We start from the raw sequence: 6,928 nt of genomic DNA on the forward strand, positions 1-6,928 counted from the left end.
TTGTTTGAGCTGAGCTCGTCCTGCCAGGTTTAGGGCCAGCTAATAAATGTTTGCATCACAAGATAGAGAGCAATATTAGATTATGTGAAACTACATCCCTGCTGACAGATAATTTAAACAGAAATGTTGCTGTGGAAGAAATCCAGAAACATGGATAATAAACTAAATCTGTCTAGCCTTCTTAGGCCAGCGCATGGAAACCAGCAGTGGGGCCATGGAAGAAGAAGCTGCTTGTTCCACATTCAGTGAGGCTTATAGCCTCTGGGAGAGTATGACTGCTGCTCTGCCATGAGCATACAGATCACCTTACACACTGGCTTTCCTCTGCTTTGATGACTGATGCACACACACACAAAAGCACTTCCACACACACAGCCATGCATGCCGGCTTCCACAGATACTCAGGAGCGTTAACACGGCGGGTTTGCACACACACACACACACACACACACCTTTACCTCACCCCCCACCTGGAAAATTCACCTGCTGCACCTGAGAATGCGACCGCTATGATGTCACCTGCAATCTCATCACTTCAAAGGCACAAGAGCACCCTAGTGCCATCAGCACAAAAAGCCAACGCACCCTATCACTTCCTCCTTTGTCCTCCTGTCCCCTAATGGTAATTCCCCAGCAAAAAGTCCAGAGGCAGTGAAGGGAGAATTACACAGTGTACTCTACATTCAGGTACTCTTGGGTTTCTGCCCATTGGCACTCACAGTGCACCACTGCAACAATAACAATCTTTCTTTTATTCCTAACATGAAAGAAACTGCCCCGGTGCGTGAATCTCTGTGCACTTGTGTCTTTTGTCTGTGTATGAGTGAGTTTATGTGTAATTGTGTACATGCATTTGAGAGAAAGGAGGTTGTGTGTCCTGAGAATCCCATGATTACAGTGCTGCCGGTTGCCTCCTCTCCGAAAGCTTCCATTGGAAATGCTCCCAAGCAGGGTATGATGTGATGAGACAAGGCGATAATACAACCACCACATTAGTGCATGGTTAGCCATTAAAAGACCCAAATGAGATTATGAGGTCATATGGGAGGTACAAAGCCTACAGCCAAATGAAGCCCTTTTCTGAAGGTAGCAGGGCATGTTCATTATTGCTTCTGCACAGAGAGGAAAAAAATCTAAATGTGGAGGAAGGTAGAGAGAAAGAAAACAGGACAGGAAAAGGAAAAAAGAGAGGAAGACAGGCAGATAAATACAGAGAGACAGAGACAGAGAGTCAAGGGTTGATAGCAAGAGGTATTCCCAGCCTTGGAAATTTCCATCATGGTTTAGTTCCGTAGTAATTCATCATTGAATAACACATGAATTCAGCATGAATTACCATCAACACATCCAACTGAGCATGAAACAGGAGGCCCTGGCCTATCTTCCATCTCAGCTCAGTGGAAGGCTTTTCCATTGTAAAGTAAGGTGAAATAACAGCCGCTCAATGTACTGTAGCACACTCAAGATGCACCAGCCCCACAAACACGCTATTCACAAAATGATGCCTACTGTGAAAATATTCTTCTGTTCTCTTTAGGAAGAAGAGCGCAGAGAGAGAGAGTTTATGTATGTATGTGTGTGTGTGTGTGTGTGTGTGTGTGTGTGTGTGTGTGTGTGTGTGTGTGTGTGTGTGTGCGTGTGTGTGCGTGTGTGTGTGTGTGCGCGTGTGTGCGTGTGCGCGTGTGCGCGTGTGTGTGTGTGTGCGTGTGTGTGTGTGTGTGTGTGTGTGTGTGTGTGTGCGTGTGTGTGTGTGTGTGTTTGTGCGAGAGAGACTGACACGCACAGAAGGAGATGGAGGGTTCATTGCTGAGACAAAAATTTTATCCATTTTGGTTCTTGAAGCACACTCATCCACGGTGTGAGGATCTGCTCGGTGTGTTAGCCTGCCATTGCTCTTTCAATCGCTTCCTCTCTTTCCTCCTCTGCTCTATTTCAATTGTTCTGCCTTCCCCTCGCTCCACTGTTTATATCATTTCCTACATAGTCATACCACACTCCATAGTCCTTTCCTTTGCTCCTTTCTCCTCCTTCTCTTCCTCTCACTTCTCCTCTCTCCAGGCAGCCAGGCACCCCAACACTGTCTCAGGTCCTGAAACTATGGCAACGGAATGAGAGAGCAAGCGCTCTCTATGATTAATAGATGAGAGATGCAGTGCCAATCGTTGGGGCCTGGGGAGGAGGGACAGATGCACTCGAACAACGCCACGCAAACATGCACGCATAGTCAAAGAGAGTGCACAAAATGAGAACACACTTAAACCCCCCTCACCATCAGCCACCCTCCGTGCTTTGTGGTAATATACACAGAAAATAGGCAAAGGGGCCGACTTACCACACATAAACACATGAGTTTTCAGCAGAGTTACAGCAAAAGAAGCAAAAGAAGAATGTGGCAGTGTTTACCTGATGCTTACATGACACACACCTCCTTATTGGCAAATAAGCAAACTAACCACAGAAATAACCACAGCTTCAGCACCGGATGCAGCCTTAATGGGTCTTAGCAGACTGTGGCTCTCTCCATGGATCACAGCTGGCTGCTCTCACCTGTAAAAGCACAACAGCAGGACGGGAACTAGGACATCTTATTTTAATGCTGTGTACCACAATTCACATTATCTGATCTGTAGTACAAGACTTGGCTCTTTTGAAGGCCAGTCATTCATCCATCTCCCATGGCAATCACACAAAGCCCTGCTGCTTTTGGATTATCCCTGCAAATGCATTTCCTCTCCATTCCATTTGAGTAATGACAGGCGACCAAACTCAGCTGTGACAAAGGTATTACCGTGTGTTAATGTCGCGTGTACTAAGTTGATGTTATAAGCCGATTTTAAATGTTGCTTGAGTTTTCATTTGGCACACATATGGTGAAGATTGGCTCCTCAACAATCTTCTCCTAGATGGGCTATCACTTTTTAATTCACTTAATTTCTAACAACAAAGCTTTGCCAAGGACAAACAGCCAAAACACCAACAGACACGCCAATTCTACCACTGACTTGCGGCGCCTGGCCCAAATAAGCCTTTTGCCTGGTCCTTCATGCCTCTGGCTTTCTTGGCACAGACAACACGCTCAATCAATTATGCTAATGTAACGAGTATGAAGAGTGTTTAACACATGGACGGTTAATTCAATGGATGCACTGTAGAGTCATTTATAGGGAGCCGGAAGGGTTAAGGCTGAGTGGAGGAAAGCAGCCAGATAGAACATAAAAATGAAACCTAGAAAGTGGAAGAATGTATGTGTGCGTGCGTGCGTGCGTGCGTGCGTGCGTGCGTGCGTGCATGTGTTCGTGTGTGTATAAGACATAGAGAACATGAAACAACAAGCAAGTGATCTGCGAGTGATTACATTTTCAATGAGCCATGCTGTGAATAGAGCACACTGGACCATACTGCACGTTGAGCTATATTAGGTCCCTATAGTACAATGAATATCATGTATCATCTCCTCTAAACAGGGGGCGATATGTTCCAACTTAACTAGAAAGGATGGTGGGTAGTGAGCAAATACACTGCTGGCCCAAATACATAAAAAACAGATACATGGAAATTTAGACAAATGTTATCCTCTGATCCTGCATAATACCATTCAGTATATTTTCTTAGATAAAATGAAAGGCATTTATCAAACCTTCTGAATCGCAACAGACAGCAAATGTGCCATGTAAGATCTGCGATGGACAGCTCCATTAAAATATAAGCTTCATGGATTATGCTGACCTAAAACAATATGGACTAAAGAATATACACACACTCATGATTATCCCTTTTTCAAATGTTCCACGACTAATCTAGGGGTTGTTCATTTAGCGTTAAGGCAGTGTAATCGAAGCAGCTGCAATTTATAAAGATTTCTAGACTAATTGTTTAAAAAAGAAACACCACCCCACACACATAGGATGTGCATCAATAAAACATGGCTTTTATGAAATATGCATAAATACACATACTATTGCTGAATATTTACACCGTCTGAGTGAGGACCAATGATTAACAGCAGCTGACCGGTCATTGTTTCTAATAGAGGGCCAATTCATTTTAACAGGAGTAAAGCCACATATCAATTATTCAAACGTACTATATTGAGACTGCATCTGTCCTTAACTGGCAAAGGCATATACTAACTCTCCCTCTCTCTCTCTCTCTCTCTCTCTCTCTCTCTCTCTCACACATACAGTGTGACAAATCCACATCAGTCACACACAATGCTATCCCCATTGCTATTGTTAGGGGATCTGCAGATCAAATGCTTTACGGAGCATTGCTCCAAATACAAGCAACAACACTGGTCGCTCTGCTCTATTCTGCCTCTCCAGGAGGAGAACAGGCAGGCTGCTGTAACAAAGGTAATACTGCTGTAATTCATGTATCAGCACCACAACATGTCAATGTATAATATGTTGATAGCAGGATTAGAAATCTGGTTTGTGGTGTTGTATGTATGAAAACAGTGTGGTGGGATTTACAGCCCGTGCAACAATCAAAAAATGCCTCCAGGACATTTGAATGCCTTGAGGCTGATATTGTAGGATGAGCAGTGATAAAATGTTACAGATATATTAAAAGATTTATGTGTAATACCTAGCACAATATGTATACTGACTGCAAAAAAACATAAGGTCACAGATGAAAAAACAAACCAAATATTTCCATTGATTTCAGGAAAAATAGATGAAATACAAAACCCTCTTAGAGCTGCATGAAATATTTCCTTTTTTGTAAAGGTTGAAACTAGAATCATGTTTCCAAAACATTATGTGCTGCTGCTGCTGCTGCTGACAATCAGCTGACCAGAGGCACATTTTGCTGTGGGCATTCATTCCTCCTTAGATTCACCCATTTATATCATCACCCTTGCACACTTGATAATCTATAACCTACATTTAGAGTTGCTGAATCCTTTTTCCAGCTTTTCCTAGTGCCTCTGGGGGTTTCTTTCATACATACTGGGAGAGGAGAGGAGAGGAGAGGAGAGGAGAGGAGAGGAGAGGAGAGGAGAGAAACCACCACTGGGAGTGACTGGGTGTTGGCAGTCAGGCTGCTAGATGTGGTTTGTGAGGTCTCTATCTCCTCTCCCAGCTTGTTAAAGAAATAATGTGCAGCAGCACTTCATTTAATGGCAAATCCACTTCTGAGGCCGGTGCAATTTTGTCTCCTGATCAAAATTACAAACATTTGATTGATCTTTTGGGCCAGAGTAATAGTGGCCACTCTGCCTCCTGGTAGCTTGAATTCCCTGAACGCACCCTGTGTGTGTGTGTGTGTGTGTGTGTGTGTGTGTGTGTGTGTGTGTGTGTGTGTGTGTGTGTGTGTGTGTGTGTGTGTGTGTGTGTGTGCGCGCGTGTGCGTGTGTGTGGACAGAGAGAAAAAGTCTCAGTCTTCAGAGTAACTCACTTAAGAACAATAAAAACATTCTGCATGTAAAATAGCTAATTAATCCACAATCTTTGTGATTCAGAATAGTTTTAAAGACAGAAAACAGAAAGAAAGATTGTAATCACCGACTGCGTCATTAGTCTACATGTAAATTGCTGCTCTAATTCTGAATTTCCAATCGTGAAAAATATTGGCAAATAAAAAATCCCCATCATGCACTGTTATAATGCATCAAGCACTTCGTGTGTAGGCGTTTTCATAACAAATCGGGCATGAATGTTATTAGGCTCATATAAATACTGCAATTTGTATTTTGAATCTACAACTAGTTTTGCGGCTGTTGTTATATTACATCTTTAGAGAGTCAACGAGGTTGGAAAAAGCACTGTGACAGAGGACAACAATCAATCCAAGTCCTCCAAGTTCCCTCAAGCACATTTCTTATTTGCCGTGCATGTACCTGCTACCCGGATCGTACTGACATTGTTTTGCATGCGTTTAGACTCAGTGTGATCAGCAATGAGACTTCTGAGACTGACACTTCGTTATTCCATATGTAAGAGGGATTACGCATGGAATTGTGGTCTGTTTGTATCGGCAGAATGCATTTTTCTTGAAGGAAGTCATCGCAATTCTCATTTGAATTGAAAAAATAGCCACTTTCTGTTTTATTATAACTTTAAAAATGCTATATAAATACGCGAAATTACCGTAAGTTAATACAGTAGCCCTGTGAAGCATGTGCACTTGTCGCCCGGCAGCCTGGCTGTAGAAAACAAGCCTCCGCGGGGCTGGAGAAAGACTGGTACGGGCTATAAGCGCACCTAAAGTTTGAAATAAACAAAGAAATCTTACCTTCAGCTCATGAATGGGTATGCCTTGGAGTGGTATTATAGCTCTGTCTTTTAGTAATCCATGTGGTATGTCTCTCAAAGCAGTTCAGAGGTTGCTCGTTTCAGATTAACAATGCGAGCGCTACTTTTCTCATGCGCTTCTTTTTGTTACATGCCGCGCTCAAATCAATGAAATCACACCTCTTCAAATCGGAATATCCATCGGAAATCCACACTAGAGAAGAAAAAACGACGTGTTGGCTCTTAAACTCCCCTCGGGTAAACTGAACGAAGCGGGTGTCCCAGAACTAGCTACGGAGCTGAATGCAGTCCCTTCCACAAAAGCCGACGGTCATCCTATTTGGAGATGAAGCTTCTTACCAGACTGGAGCGGAGCGCAGCGATCCCAGCTGTCACCCACCCGCTACACACACACACACACACACACACACACACACACACACACACACACACACACACACACACACAGGGAGGAGCTACGTCCTTGGAACGAGAGGTATTGTGTCAATTGGTGCCAGTTATGGACAACTGTATTTCTATTTTTACGCAGCGGCATTTCATAAGAATGCGCGTTAGACAAGGAGAAAGCATGGGCACTATTAATAGTTTCGACACAGAATTAAAAAAAGAAAGAAACATGTTAAAAGGTTAGATGGAAATTCAAATAAGATTGACTGGCGTTTTGTAGTCAT

General features: G+C 43.3%; 1 protein-coding gene across 3 annotated transcripts in view; it reads right to left on the reverse strand.

Moving 5' to 3' along the window:
- The window catches only part of sema6a (sema domain, transmembrane domain (TM), and cytoplasmic domain, (semaphorin) 6A), a 113,791-nt gene extending 107,166 nt beyond the window's left edge, over positions 1 to 6,625 (reverse strand). For all 3 annotated transcript variants that reach the window (XM_031305232.2, XM_031305234.2, XM_031305233.2), the window contains exon 1: positions 6,238 to 6,625. The gene's annotated coding sequence lies outside the window, so the exon portion shown is untranslated. The remainder of the gene's footprint in view (positions 1 to 6,237) is intronic.
- Positions 6,626 to 6,928: the final 303 nt, after the last annotated feature.

The sequence above is a fragment of the Sander lucioperca genome, chromosome 2 (assembly GCF_008315115.2).
Source record: "Sander lucioperca isolate FBNREF2018 chromosome 2, SLUC_FBN_1.2, whole genome shotgun sequence".
In the NCBI taxonomy this organism is placed as follows: domain Eukaryota; kingdom Metazoa; phylum Chordata; class Actinopteri; order Perciformes; family Percidae; genus Sander; species Sander lucioperca.